This window comes from Danio rerio, chromosome 11, assembly GCF_052040795.2.
Source record: "Danio rerio strain M-AB ecotype USA chromosome 11, GRCz13ab, whole genome shotgun sequence".
Lineage (NCBI taxonomy): Eukaryota > Metazoa > Chordata > Actinopteri > Cypriniformes > Danionidae > Danio > Danio rerio.
In genome coordinates, this window is record NC_141031.1 from 23,379,735 (window position 1) to 23,397,405 (window position 17,671).

Consider the following 17,671-nt stretch of genomic DNA (forward strand, 5'->3'; position numbering starts at 1 on the left):
GGGCAGTCCTATTTTTTTTTATTCATTTTATTTAGTTTATTCTGCTCTTCTGTCCTAAACACTGCATGTGCATGAAAATGCTCTGTTGTTCTGTTCTGTTATTAATATGCTAGCATGTTAAAATAAATAAGTATTTTAAAATGCAATATTTAATGTGTCAGACACAAAATAGACACGTCAATTTGTTTAAAATGAAATTAATAGTAATCTGACCAGTTAACCGTTAATAACCGATTATTGAGCGGCGGTTGTCAGTTAACAAAATTAACTGAAATGAGCATCCCTAAAAGCAAGTTTAAAAAAATAAAATACATCAAGTAAACCTAAAACTGGAACACAGTGCTCTAATATGTGGTAAACTAGACTATTAGAAACTGACAGTGCGACTGACAGCATCGTGAACATTTTGCTGTGAAAAGTGGTTGAACATAGGTAAATTGATGGCTTGCACGAAACATTTTACATGCAACATGCCGGCCAGCTGTGCTGCCATGGTCATGTTTGACGCGTTGTCTGTTACAACGACAGGTCCTTTCAATTGATGTCCCATTCTTCCTTTGCAGTTTTCAGTAACTCTGCAATGTTAGTTAAGGCAAACCGAAGCTTGTTGATGATGTTATCTAGTGTAGTTTGCTTTGAATTAAGAGGTTTCGGTTGAGGTCGCAGTGCCGCTAATTCATCTGCGTGATGTCTTGTTAAGTGATAACGCAAGTTCGTAGTGTTTCCTGAATATTTTAAGATAGATTTGCAAAGCTTGCAAATGGCATTTTTTGTCTAATTCGGTACTCTGGTATAGTGTTAAAGCCAAAGTGCAGCCACACGTCTGCTGTAAAAGCTGGAGGGTCCTTTATATTTTCCACCATGCTCACTCTTGCTTACTTCTTATACCATACTACTTAGCGTTTTGTTGATAGTGAGTTAGCGACATCTACTGGAGCAGAAGAGGAGGTTGTTTGGCACAACATGAATCGATACTTCAGGTTGGTCTATTGATACACTATCGTGAAAAAAATTATCACGATAGATATATCGATATATTTGCACAGCCCTACTTTAAATCGAAGCAACCCAAATCCAAGTCAATCATATCTTAGTGATTTAATAAAACTGTCAATGAAACGTATGAGGCATAATGGTTCCGTTCAATAATTTACTGCACATAATATGCTGTGCCAATCAGAATTAAATAATAGTATATAATAGCAAAAACAAATAATCAAATAAAACCAGGTGTTACACATTTAAAACACTATTATAATTTAGAGTAAAGGAAAATATTTAGGAATAAGCATTACATTGTATATATATACAACTCTTTATTAATGAATTACACATAATGTAGTATCATTAGTAAATATTATGAACTAATAGTAATTACCATATTATACTGTAGCCTTTACTACATTAAACTATATATATCACTCATATTAACCTTTATTTTATATATATATATATATATATATATATATATATATATATATATATATATATATATATATATATATATATATATATATATATAACACAACTAATTAATTTGAGTACTTCACTATTGTGTAGTTCAAAAACATTATAGTACTTACTATTAATTACTAAAGAATATTTTGAGCACAGCATCAGAATTAATATTATTGCATTGCATGATCACGAGGAATCCTGCTTCAGAAATCCTGCTTTAGCCTAATTGGTTGGCGACATCACTGACCAAAGCGAGAGGTGGCAGTTACGCACCTAAAAGTTTGTTGTTGACCACTTAAAACAGGAAGAAGAAATCGTCATTCACACGATCCGTAGATATTTACATTAAATGTCACCTACCCTAGAGCTGCACAATTAATCGTAAAAAGATTGCAATCTCGTTTCGACCCCCTAGACGATCTTAATCCAGCATTTCTATAATTCTGTCAATCATATTTTCATGTTCAGGAGAGAAGCAATGGTGGCGGCACAAGTCTTCACGTTGATATAATCAATAGAGATATAATTCACCTCAAAAATGTCATTTCTGTCTTCATGTGTATGTGACCGCAAAATCACACGTGACGTGAGCTGACCATCAGCTGTTACCATAGAGAGGGCAGAAGCCGCGCGCCTTTGAATGAACTAATAAAGTCTACTTTAGTAAACAGAACCAGCATAGACTGTGAATAACAGGTAATAAAGTTATAAAAAACATTCAGTTTGTGGCACAGAGTGATCGTTTGGGAGTAACCACTCTAAGCAGTTATAATGAAACCGAAAGCGCACACAGTGTTGCCAGATGAAGCTGACTGATTCCAAAAAGTATCCAAAACCCGCCGAAATGCAAAAATACCCACCCAGTCTTCTATATTCATGAAAACCACATCAGTGACAGATTTTAAGCGAAAAATTACAGATTGTAAGCATATGTCTCAAACACAATATTTCAATGTCAGAATTATCATCAGCATTAATGACCAGGACAAATCTTAAGTGTGTTCAAGTCCACCATTCCAAGTCTATACAACATTTAGCATTTTAACCAACAATACAGCTACACAAAGCCTATTGCTTTTTTACCACATGTTTGAGAATAACAATAATAATAGCCCACTCATATTAACCTTTATTTTACATATACAGAATCGTGAGAAAATCGTGATCTTAGGCAAAAAAATATTACGATTCTCATTTTAGCCAGAATCGTGCAGCTCTAACCTACCCTATTGTTGTCTATTGGAAGGAATGCGTCAATAGAGCTGCCATTTTAGTACAGGGTAGCGCTCCTTTGAAATGAATGTAGAACCAAGGTGCAGTGGAGGACTGGCCATCTAGAGCTAGAGACATGCACATGTCTATGATTGGGAGTTTTCCTGGTGGTCAGTATGCATATTTTTTAAATTACAAAAATTATAATTTTACATCACTTTTCTACATTGATAGATATAAGTGATCGCACGGGCATTCCTAACAAAGAGGGAGTGTTTGTGTGCATGAAAAGATATTATCCATTTGTAAATGAATTCCCTTTATGAACGACTTGTTCACTTAGCCGACAATAACACAAGTTTCTAACACTGCAGTATGTTGTTGTCATATTTCATTTGCATTGTTTGCTTATTTTATTCAGCAAAACTAGCATAAGCCTAGTATTTAGTGCTAGTTGGTGCTGCTTTGCCTTATGGTCAGGGCAGTAAGTGACTGTATTATCATTAATATGTCAGGACAAATGTTTGTAACATACAAAAACGTAAAAAATGAAATCTTACCTATGAAATGTTCTGCCTTAGTGCTTTGTTTTCCTTGCTTGCTACACCCATACACCCTTACACAGCATCTTCCAGCATCTTCACATTGGCACACTGTCTTGACTAGTGCAGCTGAATGACATTTGTCCTGGGAGCACTGTACAAATGTGGTTGCACTATTGACGCAAGCTTAGGGTCCATATCATACCTGTCAACCCTCCTGTTTTTTCCCGGGATTCTCCCGTATTTTACAGTTCTATCCCGCTATCATCCCGTAAAGGTATTTTCCCGTATTTCTCCTGTACTTTCAGTCTTTCTCTGAACAGCTGAGCCTCCCTATACGCAACCTATACCGTCAAACCACCAGGGGTCGCCCTTGCTCTTAAAAGTTAGTCTGTTCTGTGCTTTCGCTTTGTTTAGGAATGAAAACACTTTTAAATAAACATTAAAAACGGCGCGATTCTATTTCCTTTGATTACAGGTGCCGTCGCCCATCTTATACAATCCTCAAAACAGTCATATAATGGTGTATGACTGTCAGCTGACATGCTCCATAGTGATAAACAGATGCTGTTTCCCAAACGGATTCTGTACACGCGATTTGAAGCAGAGTGTAAGTCTGGCTTTTGGGTGCGTGTTTAAACAGACATACATACCTAATTAATAATAATAACAAATAAAGATTTCGATAATAAGGGGGGGATCTCTTATTATGGTGGGCATATCCCTTATTTTCACATCCCAATGTTGACAGGTATGGTCCATATGCGATATCTAGTGTATATATTTATGCTAGTGATCATATAGATTTACTTTCATCGGTTCTGGCCTCACCACTTCGTGAATGTCAGTGCTGTCACTTAATGATTGGTAAATGTAGCTTTTTGATTTAGAAAGTAGCGACGCTACCGCCAAAATACTAAAAAATGTATTTAAGCTAGTAGCATCACTACTTGTAGCGGCGCTACTGTCCAACACTGCTCAGTATTTATAGCAAACTTCATAAATAACTAATTAAATGACTAAAAAAGTCATCCCTTGCTTTTTCAGTCAATAAGTGATCTAATTGATTATATTACAGTAACTATTTACTTACTGTAACTACTTGCACCCAACATTGTTTGACACTTTAGACTATAGTTCTGGCAATTTGAGTCATTTTTGTTTGCGGGAATCCACAGAACAGCTCTTTTCAGCATTACCTTAAACACTGTATAATAAACTGTTTTATGTGCAAAAGAAAATGAAGAGCATCCCTTCATCCCCTACACTCACATGAAAATCAGTATAGGCTTGCTTTGACAACCTAGCAAGTCAGGAAGGTCTTTCTTTTTTCATTAGATAACTGTTTGCACGTTGGCAAGGATAGATTAATACATAAAAACTGCGTACACACTGCCACTTTAAATGAACACTAAATTGGCATCTCTATATATTTATAGTGCACTTTGGTTTGGACTCTGTAACCTCTACATTAGCACATGCCTCAACTCTTGGTTTTGATCTCATTTATTAACCTCGTGCCCATTTCAAAGACAGATCCGTAGTGACAGTTTATCAGTGCTCTTCCATTTGTTTCAATCAGCACAACTCCAGCTCGCAGCATCACTCGCTCCCTCTCTCTCTCTGGCGGCTTCTCGGTTACGCACTGCATACTAATGGTGATCATGTTCTGTTTTATCTATTCTTCATGTACCAAACTTGTGTGCGAGTATCTCTGTGTGGTTTCTGTAAGCCAGTAGCTCACAGAGCAAGCGAGCGGCGACACCGGAGAGAGTGAGAGCTGTAGGGGATTGGAACTCTCTGCGGCCGTGTCTATCAATTAGTGCTCTGATTAATCCCTTGCTTTAATCTCATCAAGCAGAACACTGCTAATTACCCACAGACGAGAAGAGAGAGGGATGAAGAAAGTGCAAAACCGTAAGAGCATGTGCCATTAGACGCAGGAAGAGGTGGTAATAGAGGGAAAGAGTGGAGAGGAAAGGGGGAAGAGAAGAGATCATACTAGATGACATGTTTTATGGGGTGTAACAGTGAATCCAAGTTCTGAATTTTGAAGCTATAGATTTTGAAACATTATTTGGTTGTAAAGTACATTTTAACTCATGTTTTATGCAAATGTATGGACTAAGGTAGGGCTGCAGTTATTAGTATTAACGATATTGTAGTTGTTTAAAGGGTTTGTTTAACCTACAAATGGACAATTCTGTTATTAATTACTCAACCTCATTTTGTTCCAATCCCCTAAACTCCTGGGAGGGCTGCAGTTTTGTACAGTTTAGTTCTTACTTTAGATTATAGCAAAATATTTAGCGGTGTTTACATGCCCTTTACAGCATAGAATGAATTAAAATAGAAGTAAAATAACGTTCATTACAAGTTGATTTAAAAAAGTACTTTAATAGTTTTGCATTTTGTGATTATTTATTTTTTTAATGAATAAATTTGAAATTTTAAGTAAAAGGTGAATAGAAGACAGTATAAAAAGTAGTATAAAAATCTCATCTCATTCCTGTGAACCCAATCTCGTGTTGTCTCTTAGAGCAAGTGACTCATTACATCCCTAGATAAGTATTTTAACCATAATAATGTCACTCACTACAGAGAGACTCACTCCTGCAAATATGTCTAATAGTCTAATAATTACAGATGACCTCCTTGTATTTCCTCTTGCCTTAAATTGTTATCACTTTACTTTGTCACTCTCATGGTCTTAATCGTCGCTGAATAACCAGTCAGAGCAATCTGTTCAACAATACAGATTTTACAAGCTGAATCGGGCCAATGAGTTTTGAATCCCGATGAGAGGTGACGTGTAGAACACACAAAACCAACTAGCCAGATCGACACTGACCGGTGGACCGACAAAACCCAACAGCCAACCATCAGCTTGGTGTGCCCCGGTCTTTACACTTTTAATGATGTGTGATCTGACATCAACTATGTAATTCATTCTGTAAAAAAGCCTTATTTTTTTAGTCCTTTTGAACCACATTAGAATGCAATTATGAGGACTTTAAAATTCAGTTTTTGCTCACTTTTAAGATGTGCTGCGCACCATGACAGTAAAGTAGTTCCCTGAAAAAGATGTACATCATAACATACCTTTTGAGTGTATAAATTTAATAATTAAGAGTTTATTTGACCACGTGGAATAAACTATAAAATAATTTTCAAAAACTAATGATTACAGCCCCAACACAAAATATTGTTAAATAAAATGCTAAATTTAAGATTGCAACTTCTCCCCATGCTGTGTTTAAACAATGTATTTTGCTACACTGCAAAATAAACAATAGTGAATATGAAATGATTGACATTTCATTTTATTCATACAATATGCATCTTCGTATTGCATTGCCCTAAAACGTACTCAAATAATAACTTAAAAACAAGCCTGTCATCTTTCAGACTATAGCAGTGTGATTATAAATGTGATATTGACTTAATAAAACAGCTCAACAAACAGGAAGGTAAAATTAAGAGAGTTTTGTGATTAGTTACACTATTATCTATTTAATTTGCTGTTTTGCCAATCAAAAAAAAAAAAAACTCAAATTAAAGCCAGAGCAGAATTTTTTATTATTTTTTAAAAAATTTTTTTGCCTGAGTAGTCAGTTATCCGAGTAGGCATGGGATGATAATCATTTTCAATGTGTATTGCGGTTTGGAAAAGTCAAGGTTTTAAACCGCCAAGATTTTGTGATATGCCGTTCCTACGGTACATGTACATTTATTTATTTTTTTTAATGTTTATTTAATTTAGTTGTTTTGGACAACAATATCTCTAGCTTTAAAGATATCCACAGATGCCATTTTAAATTGTACAGAATTCTGCATTTTTTAAACAAATGAAGACGGCAGACGTATATGATTTAATAGAATTATTTATCTTGACATCATTTAGCCTGACATAATAGAAATATTTAGCCTGACATTTAAATCGAACATATTTTAGAGCAGTAAGCACAATACCGTGAAACTGTGATGTTTTTACTCGAGGTTATCATACTGTCAGAATCGTATACCAGCCCATGCCTACATCTGAGTCATTGATTTTGTTTCTTAACTAATAAACCTGCGGTCACATTGGACTTTTCTCTCCATAGACTTCTATTCATAAAATCATGTGAATGCATTAAACCGGAAATGCAAGCTTATGCGACAAGTTTCGCAGTTTGCTACATTACAAAGTTCAAGCTTGGTGAACTCTGACCTGCAAAATCGCATTAAGTGACTGCTTGAGACCAACCGATGATCAAAACATGATCTCTCTGGACAGAAATTTAAAATATGGACCAATCGCTTGCTTTGTAAAATGTCTGACAATCTTGTTTAATCCCGCCCCTTTTCTCAGCGCCATACAACAGAATTTCACATGCTCAAACTCTAGTGTGACTGCATGCTAAGTCTGTCTGATTGAGTGGCAAATGATTCAGTGTATCACAAAAATTGGCTGGTGGTTATAGTTTAGTTTATTTATCATTGACAGACCAACTTTAAACCAAAGTACCAGCAGAAAAAAACACTTAAATACATTATATATAATATATTATAATAATATAATATAATAACAAATAAAATTGTTATATAATTAAAGTAATTTTTTGTGCTTTAATATTGCGCACATCTGAGTAAAGCATATCTTTGCAGTCTCTTAAGGATAATATATAATATACAATGTGCAAATTGAATAAAAATTTTAAAGACTTAAATAATATGATTTTAAAAATATTCCAATAATATTAATGTCATATATACTGTCAGATGTCATCATGGTAAAATCGCTAAGACCAAAAACAAACATACACACTGTATATCAATAGATAGATTAAAAAAAAAACTACACCAAAAAAACCATCTTATTTGGTGTTCCAAAGAAGAAATAACTCCCTGTAGATTCAGAAAAACATGATAATTTCTAAAAGATGGAATTTTCATTCTGAGGTGAAATAATAAAGACAGCTCTTGCTTCTGTTCAAGAATAGGGTTTAAAGAAGCCAGCTCTACAAGGAATTTTCTTCATACAGTCAGTTCTCAGGCAGCCGAGCCACGGCGCTGGAAAAATATAGCACAGCACTGATGGATTATTCTTCAACAAATACAAACTTAACAGGTGGCTTGCGGCCAACGCTGTGTATGTTATTAATAAAGTTTGCCCTTTCAAATACACTTAAACATATTTTTCATCTGCTCGATAAAGGCCTAGACTTCCAAGGCTACGAACGAGAACAAATCAATTTGAAAATGATTTGGACAGTGTACAGGTGCCTGAGTACATTATTGAATAGAGTGTCTTAATTGAATGTTTACAGGTAAGTGCTGAGAGCATCCTGAAAAAAAAAAAAAAACACGAAATCACTCTGTGGCTTTGCTTCGCTGACTCAGCTATTCTATTGTTAGATGCAAGTCAACCATACAAAGCGTTTCAGCTATGCAAATGAATGCAATACAAAGCGGTTTATTTGTCAATGTCTGCTATAATGGGCCGTTCATGTTTCACTAAACCATCGTTCAGCATTATAAGCACATATACTGCAAAGTAGATTGTAATATTTCACCGCTAATAGTGTACGTCATAAACAATGTAGATAGCATTTCACTCTTAGACACCAACATATTTATTGAACACAATTTATCACATTACCGGATAGTTATATTTGGCAACTGGTAACAGTTTTGCTAACATAACTCTGAGATGAGGCTAGTCACATGGGTGATGTTTAAATCCTGATTCAGCAACATGACAACCCGAACCATAGTCAAACCGCAGCATTAGCAGAACTCTGAAATCCCTCTGGGATGCTAAAGTTGGTTCTTCCCACTGTGGGCGTGTCTCAAGAGAGACAACTAATTGGCTGTGGCCAAACATACAATCTCTGTGGATCTAGATTCTCTTATATGTATATATATATTTCAGCTGGAAGGTGTCATACTGTTCTATTTCAATGATATCATTTCGCTGAGTCTGATGAATTGCATTAAATATATCTTGTGTTTTTCAGACAGGCGAGCGATTTTTCGTCAAATACAGTAGAAAACAATGGATGAAAACAAAAAGACTGCTGAGTTTCAGGAAGCAGGGGGTGAGAAAAAAAAAACCTCTCGGGTGAAGTCTTCATAAAAACAGAATGGTGTAATCTGGGAATCATATCAGCCATATGAAACTGTACAGTAGGAAAACTGCAAAAATAATAAAAGGGACACTATGTCAAGGTACTAATCTTACTATAAATGATATTCTGTCATGACAGCTCCTAAATTTAGTATGGTAATGCATATGTATACGTATTTTTATTTGTTTGGTGCAGAGCAAGAAGAGAAGCCATGTTTCCATCCAAAGATTCGAATTAAAATTAATGTGCATAACGTTCGAGGTTACTAAAGTAACCCTTCGTTCCCCGAGGAGGGGAACGGAAGCACTATAAGTGGATTTGATTGTAAAATCCACGCATTGGGAGGTTCGGTTCAGAAGCTACTCGTCTGAAAGAGTATTGAACGGGCCAATTAAGAATGAATTGGCAGCGCAAGCCTGCGCAGGTGAGCGGCATAAGCAATCAACTGAGTATATAAGCTCACCTGGCGCAGCAGACGCTATCCTTTTTAAGCTGAAGAGACTTTCAACAGCTAAGGGACAGTCATTATGGCGACGGAGTATAGTGCTTCCGTTCCCCTCCTCGGGGAACGAAGGGTTACTTTAGTAACCTCGAACGTTCCCCTTCGGGGGGAACTTCAGCACTATAAGTGGATTTGATTGTAAAATCCACGCATTGGGAGCCCATTGAAAGCGCCATAATGACTGCACCTTACCAACACCCCCGATGAGGAGATAGTCAAGCAAGCGTGACGCACCCACATCATGGGGGGCGCGGTCCTCCAACGTGTCCCTGGCCCTAATTTATCCTACTTCAACAGAAGTTTTACGGATTTATATATATTTTTTGGGAAGTCGTGAGCATCTAGATAATTCTAGGAAAATACGACAGTACGTTGGGAAGCGTGCAATCCCGATAGGGAGGACGCTGCGGAGGCCATCCGTTACCCAAGGGGGGATAGATGGCAGAATTTACATATGGACTAGCCCTAAAAAGGGGGAGTACGCATAGCAAAAGAGTGGTTAGCGGGGAGGGAAGACACGGGTCCGCCCAGGGGGGGGGGACTTAACCGTGGCTGAATAAGCATATGGGATCGCCTAGTGGGGACCACGCATAGCAGGCACCTTTACCCAAAACGCGGGCTGACCAGCGGGCAGACCTACAACGTAGTGGGCCAGCAAGTGACTCCTCCGCTGAGTCAGTGCTGGGGGCCACGGAGGAATCTGCAGGGCTCACCTGACGGGGAACTTTACTGACAGATAAAAAGGCGCACGTATCTCCGTGTTAGGGAAAATGGCGCAGCAAGCGTGTTTCAACACCCTACCGAATTGTCTCCTCAATCACCAAGGGTTACCTAATACCCTTGAGGAAACCGGCTCCACTCGCAGATTGTAAAACCTTGCAAATGTGTTGGGTGTCACCCAGCCCGCAGCTCTACAGATGTCTGTTAGAGGGGCGCCGCGTGCGCGCGCTCGAGAGGATGCGAAGCTCCGAGTGGAGTGCGCACGCGCTCTCGGGGGACGCGGCTCATCTCGGCTCTGATAGTGAAAGAAAGGCATCCACAATCTAGTGGGAACTTATTTCGGTACGGCACTTCCCTGCTGCCGACCGCTATAACAGACGAAGAGCTGCTCAGATGATCTAAACTCTGAGTGCGGTCCGGATAATACGCAAAACGCGAACTGGACAATAAATAAGGGCTGGGTCTGCCTCCTCCGAGGGCAGCGCTTGCAGGCTCACTACCTCGTATTAAAACGGAGTGGTAGGAACCTTGGGCACATATCGCGGGCGGGGTCTCATACGTGAGAGAAGCCAGCCCAATTACAGGCACGAGTCACTGACCGAAAAATGCCTCCGGGTCCCCGACCCTCTAATCGATATCAACGCGACCAGCAGAGCTGTCTTCAGGGACAGAAATATACTGAGTCGAGGATCGAAGGGATCTGCGAGATCCTAAGAGGGCATGAGAGGGGGCGGGGTGGATTAATTCGCTTAACGCCCCTGAGGAACCGGATGATGAGGTTATGCGTTCCCACGGTGCTGCCAGCCACCGCGTTATGAGAGCGGAGATGGCAGCCACGTAACCTTGAGTGTGGAGGGCGACAGCCTGCTCTCCAACTTCTCTCGTAAAGAAAGCACAACGCTGATCTGGCAAATTACGGGGGTCTTCTCAGCGAGAGACACACCATTCAGTGAATAGACTTCACGTCAGGGCATAGGCGCGCTCGGGGAGGGGGCTCTAGCCCGAGTGACGGTATTAGCCACCGCAATCGGAGGTTACCTAAGTCTTCCTCGCGTCTAAAAATCTCTTCAAAGATCGGGTGGTGCCCTGTCCCTGAGAGAGTAGGTGCTCTCTCGAAGGGACTGCCAGGGGAGGGCTATCGCGAGGGAGAGCTCTGACATCCAGGTCCGGTTGAGCCAGAGGGGCGCAACCAGCAACCTGTTCCTCGTCCTCCCTGACCATGCACAGTAACTGCGCGAGCAGGCTCACTGGGGGAAACGCGTATTGCGCATGCCCCGAGGCCAGCTGTAAGCCAGTGCATCCGTGCCGAGAGCACTCGGTCAGGGAAAGAACAACTGGCAATGAGCGATCTCGGGGGAAGCAACAGATCGATCTGGGCTTCCCCGAATCGCGCCCATATCAGCTGAACAGACTCGGGGTGGAGTCTCCATTCTCCAGGACGCAAGGCTGCCGTGAGAGCGCATCGGCTGCACGGTTGAGCTTGCCTGAATATGAATGGCGTGCAGCGATTTCAGCCGCGGATGACTCCAGAGGAGCAGACGGCGGGCGAGCTGAGACATGCGGCGAGAGCGCATACCCCCTATACGGCTGATATACGCCACCGCCGCCGTACTGTCCGTCCTGACCAGCACGTGTTGCCGCTCCAACACCGGAAAAAAACGGTGGAGAGCGGGGAACACTGCCAACAGCTCCAGGCGATATGCCAATGCAACTGGGTACCTTTCCACAGGTCCGCAGCCGCATGCCCGCAACGCACAGCCCCCCAGCCCGTGTTGGAAGCGTCTGCTGAAACGACAACAAGACTGGACGCCTGTTCTAGAGACACCCAGGCCTGTAGGAACGAGGGGTCGCTCCAAGGGCTGAGGGCGCGGCGACACAGCGCAGTAACAGAGACTCGGTGTGCGCGCGCGTGCCATGCGCGTCTGGGGACTCGATCGTGAAGCCAGTGCTGAAGTGGTCTCATATAGAATAATCCGAGCGGCATGAAGCGGCTGCGGATGCCATATGCCCCAGGAGCCTCTGAAATTGTTTCAGTGGGACCACTATTTTACTGTCGAGCTCTCTCAGACAGTACAGCATCAGCTGAGCGCGCTCTCCGGAGAGGCGCGCTGCCATGGTGACCGAGTCCAGCTCCAGCCCGAGAGAAGAGATCCTCTGCACGGGGGCGAGTTTGCTCTTTTCTCGGTTGACCTGAAACCCCCACAGGTGGAAGTGCCAGAGCACTTTGTCTCTGTGCATAATCAACTCTGTGCATAATCAAAAGAGAGGGCAATTCAGCCAGTCGTAAAGAAATTGAGTATGCAGATGCCCGCGAGCCGAAGGGGCGCTGAGGCACCCTCCGCGGGCTTGGTGAGGACCCGCGGAGACAGAGAGAGCCCGAAGGGGAGGGCTTTGTATTGCCAAGCTCGACCTTCAAACGCAAACCGCAGAAACTGTCGGTGGCGAGGAAGAGTGGAGACATGGAAATACGCGTCCAACAGGTCTAATGCTGCAGACCAACCCAGAGGACGAACGCACCGGAGGATGCGCTTCTGCGTGAGCATTCTGAACGGCAGCTTGTGCAGGCAGCGGTTCAAAACGCGCAGATCTAGGATTGGCCGTGACCCACCGCTCTTTTTGGGCACGATGAAGCGTGGGCTGTAAAACCCGCTCTCCATCTCGGCTGGAGGGAGCGGCTCGATTGCATCCTTCGCCAGGAGGACAGCAATCTCCTCTCGCAAGACAGGGGCGGACAGGGGGCTGACCCTGGTGAATACACACCCGTGACTTGGGGGGCCGTTTCGCGAACTGAATCGCATAGCCGAGTCTGATTGTGCGTATGAGCCACCGCGAAGAGCTGGCCCGCGCTAACCAGGCAGGCAGAGCTCTCGCTAATGGACTCATCGCTACAATCGCTGACGTACCAGCAGTGGGGCAGCGCGGAGTGGGTGTGCTGATCCGGGAAGCTCGCGGGTCCCACGGAAAAGCTGGAGGTGAGATATTTGCTCTCACTCCAAACCCGAGCTCCGGAGGGGAGGCTCGAGGGGTGGGAGAAAGGAGACCGTCCTCCCAGCGCTCGTGAGCCACTGGCGAAACGCACCGAATCTGCAAGCTAGAAAGCATAGCGTCCCAGACTGGCAGATTTCGGGCTGTCACATCTGGGGAGTGAAAAGTGCCCTTTCATAATGTTTTCATGGCAGTAAAAAGTGCCGTTAGAAATGGGGCCCCGCCCTCCAGCGGGGAAAGAGCAAGTTCCCTCTTCTCCAGATGGCCTGTCCCAGGGGCGCTTCGCGGTCCGTTGCCGGACTTAGCGGCGTTCTGGGCAGGGGGGCTGCCTGCTTCCGAGGTGCCCGACGCGCTCGCTTCGCCTTAGGCGTGTGCGGGGGCGGAGCAGCTCTCGTAGGCGGGCGCCTTCGGCGAGGAGCAGGTATGAATGGCACGGCGGGCGGAGCGGGCTACGGACCGCCGATAAGACATCACCCACCAACTGCTCTCTCACCGCCTTGAATTCCTGGGTGAATTCACAGACAGTGTCGCCGAACCTGGCTGGGGATATGGGGAAGTCAAGAAAGCGGACTTTGTCGACTTTGCGCATATCAGCCAGGGGTGGCGCTCCTGGACCACTAATGTGGACATCGTCCTCCCCAACGCACACGCAGCGGACTCAGTAGTCCGAAGAGCTAAGTCGGCGGCGGTGCGAAGCTCGTAAGCCTGGGTTGGACCCACCCTCGTGCAGCTCGGCCAGCGCCTGCGCTTGGTAGCGCTGGTAGGTGGCTATCGCATGCAAGGCGGAAGCAGCCTGGCCCGCAGCTATGTAAGCTCTAGCTCCGAGGGAGGTAGATAACTTACAGGCTTTGGATGGGAGACGAGGCGGACCCCGCCAAGAAGAGGCGCCGCGCGGATTTACCGCCATCGCGCACTCAACCTGAGGAATCGCCACATACCCCCTGGCTGTTTCACCGTCAAGAGTGGTTAGGGTGGAGGAACACGCAGCACGAGCAGAAAAAAAGTGCTTTACAAGACCGCGTGAGCCTACTGTGCACCTCCGGGAAGAAGGAAACGCCCCTCTAGTCGGTCCGGCCGCGGAGCTGGGGGATAAACCATCTCCAACCCACGGCCGAAGCAGCCCGGGAAAGCACGGCTAACATGTCCGTTTCAGGATCCGTAGTGACAGCGCTCACCAGCCCGAAGGGGGCGAGCGGGTCTGGATCATCATCGGACAATGAAAGCCCACCCTCCGATGCCGCGGTGGACATCTGGTCTCCTGTGTCATCGGGCGTAAGGGCTACCATCTGTTAGACGGATCGTTTCTTCCGCCCGAAGCTTGGATGGAGCGCTTAGAGGAGCGGGAGGTCCGCGGGCCCGTGGGCGACGGATTATCTCTCGCTGAAACCCTCAGATCTGCCCGAGTGCCCGCTGCAGAGCAGGGGACAACTGGGGTGGTTCGCCTTTTTGCAAAGGCTAACCGCGATCTTGCGCAACAGTCATGGCATCGCAATGACGACATGAACTGCCCGCGAGCAGCGCATTAACATGCTGGACCCCCAGACATGTAACACAGTGCCCGCACCCATCATCCGAGGACAGGAAACCACCGCATCCAGAAACGCACAGTCGGAGCGCCGTCCTGATAAGGACGTGCTGCACGACTGTGTTGCTCTTTCTGTGAAGTTTGCAACTTTATATACGCACCGCTCTGGAGGACCGGACCCAAAGAACGCCAGGCAAGGGAGAAACCCAGCTCGACCGTCTGCCACTGCGTGTACACACTCTGGACCGGGAGAATGCTCTCGTTCGCTCAGAATCGCTGGTCACAGCAGGAGGAACCCTCATCGACTCGATCAGAAAGTCTCTGAAGCGAAAAGGATAGCGTCTGCTGCGCCAGGTGAGCTTATATACTCAGTTGATTGCTTATGCCGCTCACCTGCGCAGGCTTGCGCTGCCAATTCATTCTTAATTGGCCCGTTCAATACTCTTTCAGACGAGTAGCTTCTGAACCGAACCTCCCAATGCGTGGATTTTACAATCAAATCCACTTATAGTGCTGAAGTTCCCCCCGAAGGGGAACTAAAATATCGCATATAAGAAGTGCGAATAAAGCAGCTTTTCCATCCAAGTAGTCAAAGAGAACGAAGTCATCACTTCCAGATTAATTGGCGCCAAATATAAACAGTGTATTGGATTTTTATGTAGTAGGAGCAGAGGTGTAAAGAGTACCTGAAACCATACTTGAGTAAAAGTACAGATACCTTACTGTAAAAATTACTCCATTACAAGTTACAAGTCACAAATTCTAATTAGACTTGAGTAAAAGTGTTAAAGTATCCAATTTTAAAAGAACTTAAGTATTTTACTTATACTGAATATAGGCTCAAAGAACACCAAATTTATTTCCAAATATAGAAATTAACTTGAACACCTCAATGTTTAAAAATGGCAGAACAAAATAGATAGAAAAAGAGCAAAAAGTCTCAAACTCAAATGTTTAAACACTTACAAAAAAAAAAAAAAAAAATAGTAAAACGTAGTAAAAATAATTCAGACCTGACTTTCATGTGATTCACCTCTCAGTCTCAAAAGGAGGGGGGCAATACTTTTGAGTAGTTTTTTTAATTGATTTGGATGTTATTTTCTGTATTAAAATTAAACAAAGGGGAGCAGTGTTATGTGTCAACTTAGTAAACTACAATTCAATGAAAAATACATCACAAAGTCACAGCTAAATGCATCTAAAGCAAAATGTATAATTTCAGTTATTCAAATTACACAAAAACAAAATTAAGCTAAAACATGCTTAACAGGTTTTTCCATATCAGTAACTGTATTTAATTCTCTAAATTTACATTAAATTAATATATACTAAAATATACTATCATAAATATACTATTACTTCAATGTGTTTTCTCATATTTGACGATAAATTCTTAATAGCACTTATTTTTGTGGTTCGTGGCAAACAAAGTAGACACTGCATCCTGTAAGAGCCATTCTGCATATCGGCAAATGAAAACATTTCTTTCCAATAAGCCATGGATGGTCATCAGTGGTGGTACTGCTTAATGTGGCGACTTCCGCTTTATCATTGACTACAGCCATGTTGGTAATTAAACACCTGATATTAGGCAAGCTGCTAATTCACGTTCACGTGATTTAGCTCATAAATAGCATACAGTACTGTGGTAGATAAAGATGTAGTGGAGTAAAGAGTACATACATTCAATCAAAAATGTAGTCAAGTAGAGAGTAAAAGTTGCTTATATTTTTAATACTCAGTACAATTACAAAGTAGCCAAAAATACTTGGATAAAGTAATGAAGTCCATTTACTTAATTACTTTACACCACTGGATAGGAGTTGTTGTGTGAATCTTTTTCTTATTTGTGTGTGGTATTGGCGTTTGAAGGCCTCAGATGTGGAGCACAGACGGTATTGACAATTCCGGTTGTAAATAATAATATAATGGGTGACGTGGTAGTGCAGAGGGTAGCACATTTGCCTTACAGCAAGAAAGTTGCCATTTTTGTGTGGAGTTTGCATGTTCTCCCCTGGGTTCCTGTGGGTTTTCTCCAGGTGCTCCGGTTCCCCCCCACAGTGCAAAGACGTGTGTGTGGATGTTTCCTAGTGCGGCTGGATGGGCATCCGCTACGTAAAAGATATGCTGGATAAGTTTGCAGTTTATTCCGCTGTGTAAAAACATCCTGTCTGAGTACATAACACTGCTACTGGAAATATAACCAACCCGATGTCACAAGGAACCTTTTTACTTATGGTCAAAAAAAGTGGGTAATTAGTATGAATTTATATGATGTATATATAATTTTAAACAGAGGCATGTCATTAAACCCCACCCCTATCTCTAAACCTAATTATGGAGGAGAAACTCATGCTATAATGTACATGTGAGATTGTCCAAATTTACTAAATCAAAAAGTTGGGAATTGCTGTGAGATAAAATATAAATGTAACCCAAGTAGTAAATGTATGCACAGGTGGAGCTGGCGTGGAGGAAGCTATTTGAAATCGCAATGCAGAGGTCTCTGAGGTATTTAAATATTGAGGTGCAAGCTCACTGGCTGAGGTGACCACAACCAATCACCTGCACCATGTAGCTGGAAGCCCAGTGTTACCAGATTGGGTGGCTTTGA

The 17,671-nt window shown here is 42.7% G+C and overlaps 1 long non-coding RNA gene and 1 other non-coding gene across 2 annotated transcripts in view; both read left to right on the forward strand.

Moving 5' to 3' along the window:
- LOC147841777 (uncharacterized) overlaps window positions 1–17,671 on the forward strand; it is a 384,887-nt gene that overhangs the window by 5,088 nt on the left and 362,128 nt on the right. The gene's annotated exons all lie outside the window — the stretch shown is intronic.
- LOC147834808 (uncharacterized) overlaps window positions 9,212–17,671 on the forward strand; it is a 37,974-nt gene continuing 29,514 nt past the window's right edge. The window contains exon 1 of the transcript XR_015502588.1: window positions 9,212–9,295. This is a non-coding gene — a transcript (uncharacterized LOC147834808). The remainder of the gene's footprint in view (window positions 9,296–17,671) is intronic.